The sequence below is a fragment of the Solanum verrucosum genome, unplaced genomic scaffold (assembly GCF_900185275.1).
Source record: "Solanum verrucosum unplaced genomic scaffold, falcon-dt-bn FXZP01000038.1, whole genome shotgun sequence".
NCBI lineage: Eukaryota > Viridiplantae > Streptophyta > Magnoliopsida > Solanales > Solanaceae > Solanum > Solanum verrucosum.
In genome coordinates, this window is record NW_026020564.1 from 4,007,194 (window position 1) to 4,010,448 (window position 3,255).

Below are 3,255 nucleotides of genomic sequence, written 5' to 3' on the forward strand. Positions count from 1 at the left end.
ATGAGAGATATTTTGTTTCGATTAATACCAGAATGACAAACTTACGGATAAAGAAAGTTCCATTGAGTATACTTGGGTGAAGGAAATTAAGATTTTAGTAAGAAAGTGCAAACCAAGATTGGGTTAGTCCTTTAAATTTGATGAGTATACCTGAGTTTTAGGTGTCATGTTGATGAAAATGTTGACTTCATAGTGATAGTCAGGGCTAACTGAGCGTAATGGTAATAAGAGTTCGCGATGAATTATAATGGAATGCAACTATATAATGAGATTGTTGATTAATCGAATTTTGTATGGTAATTACGACCTGCGAGTATCTAAGGTTGTGGTTTTTTTAAATATTTGGTGAGTAACGTGGTTGTATGGAAACTTTAAGAGATGTGGGACACCATTCGAATAGAACTTAAAAGAGCTAGAGTCATAATGAAGAAAAATAGTGGGACGAAGTGCAGCCTTTAGAGAGAGGTGAGAGCAAGAATATTGTATTGATTGCAAAGGCTAAAGAGATATCTTTAGAGGTGTATATAATTGGGTGCAAAGATGCGTAATTTCATTCGCTTTGTTGTGACTATGGTAATAGTGTCACAAGTCCATCAGATTGGTTATAAACTATTAAAAAAGACTTGAGAAAGGAGTGTATAGACACTATCTTGAATGTGATGATAAGTGTTTTTGTTTTGAATTTTGAAATGATTACGATTGAATTGTTAGCGAAAGATATGTGAGATAGATGGAGATACGGTCCATGATAATCGAAGATCCATGAATTCATAAAAATCTTCGAGGTATAAACTAATGTTGATAGATATGGGGATTGTGTTATACGATTGAATTTACAATTTAGATTTTTCATTGTGAGCCTACATTCGTGGTGATGTATTTTGTCAAGGTATGAATTGGCAAGGTGAGAAATGATCAATTGTATCAGGTATTGAACCTTTGAAAGGACTTACAACTAGGTTGAGTCGTAAAGTTTATTACTATTGATTAAGTGCCTAAGAAAGGTTTTCATGTAAAAGTGTTGGTTTAGAGCGAGATTGATGGTCGGAGTATTTATGATGGTTGTTATTGTTGTGAGTATGATTCACTAGCTATGCTCTAGTGTGTTTTCACTTTTGTGGGTAGACTCCTAGTGGTGGATCAGGGGTACCAAATCCTGCAATGTTCACTTGGTTGAGTAGGAAGATTGGGAAGTTTTGGTTATTTCGAATGACATAATTGGTGTTGTCTTGGAGTTGTTAAAGTATTTTAGTGGTTCTACATGTACCACCTTGCTTATGAGAATTTATAGAAGAGCTACCATGCGTATTTGTGGTTGTCCGGCAATCTTAATATTCCTCTAGTCATCAAGGTCATGTACCGTTTATGTGTGGTTGAATGTGGGGATCATTGGGTCCAATTCTACTGTTCTTAAGAGGTAATCTACAATTACTAAATCTGGCATTTTGATAGTGTTGTTGGAGGGATTGTATGCTTGGACATATCCCTCGATGAGTATATGATTTCTAACGATCAAATTTGTTATAACTTAAGCTCATGGGAATTTATGCTGTGTGATGGAGATATTGTTTAAGAACTATGATTGTTTGGGTATTATGAGTGTGTGTTGGTTGGTTCAGGTCCACCTCTAATTGTAGCGAGTATTGATTTAGAATTTTATCATGGTTATGTGATAAAAGATTCGTCCTGATGTTTGTGTCAAGATCCTTGATAACATGTGGCAGAGGTGTGTACGATCAACTTTGGTGGTTGTTGGGAATCATTTTGTTGTTGGTGAAGTTTACATACAACAATATTCACTACACCATTTTAGGCCTACGGTCACACTAATTTTGGACAACGCTTGTAAAGTGTTGCCTAAAATATTTTTGGGGACACTTTCAAAGCGTAGCCCAAGTTTTTAACTTTTAGCTACACTTTACATTGGCAACATTTAAAAAGTGTACTCTTTAATGGTATAAACTACACTTTATAAGTGTTGTTACAATATATATAATTGACAACAACTATTAACATACATGGCCAAACTTTTAAAGTGTCCTATTTTTATAATTGTAAAAACAACACATTAGAAGTGTGGCCTTAAATTTTCACTAAAATATTGCATTCCCTCCAACATTTTTAACTCTCCCTCCCATTTTTATTGGCCAAAAAAACATAATTCATAGAACATTAATTTTAATAAAATGCACAAAACATTTGTGAAAAAAACATGCGTGAGTACTCTCTTTCTCGGAAGAACTGACTAATTGAAGAGTTGAAGAACTGAGCTGAAGAATTGAAGTCGAAAAACTAATAACGATAACGATTTCGTCAAGCGTGAGTTCGATTCTCTTCTCCGATTGCAATTTCGTCAAGCATGAGTTCGATTCACTGTTTTGTAAGTACTAAAAATAGTCTTCTTGTTATTGATTGATTTTTTGTTTTGTGTTTAGAAGAGGAGAATAAGAAGGAATTGATTACTTTGGGGTTGTTGGCAAGATGAACTGAAGCTAAGAACATGATTTCAGAAAAATTTCTAGTTGAAGAGCTCAACAACTGAAGAACTTCTCGCTGAAGGACACGATTTACATCATAGTTTTCGCTGAAAATAGGATTTTGTTGGGAGTGTAGCTCATATCAGGTAACAAATTCTATCTTTGAAAGTCTAAATTTTAGCTTTAGGGTTTTGATATTCTTGTGTTTTTTATACAAATTTTGGGAGTATGGCTCATATTTTAGCTTCATCAGTTGATTTTTGGGAGTGTAGCTCGTAATCACTAAATAAGTATAAGTGGGCTGATTCTTCACTTGAGAATTTCTCTTTTATTAGGCTTATAAGCCGATTAGGGCTGAAATCATCCAGAAGTTTGAGTTCATGTAATCGATTTTGAACTCTTACAGTGAATATGCCTTGAGTTCAAACAATAAGTAGCTAACCAATACATTACATGATAGTTTAGAAGTTTGATTCTTCACTTCATGTAATCGATTTAGAAAAGTGAAGTTTGCTCATACTTAGATGCTATGTTCCAGTATCTAAGGTGTACACCAAAAAAAGTATAGGAATTACTCGATATAACCTAGTACATATTTGGATATCTGTTTTATGGTTTGAAGGTTGAACATGGATTCTCAAATCTAAACTATGTGAAAGTTTCTGCTCTCTCACGATAGATGTTGGATATGATATCCATTTCCTTTATCAAGTCAATGGCATAGTGACGGTCACCATATCATCAGTTATCCAGATAGTAATTGAGCAATGCATTGTTG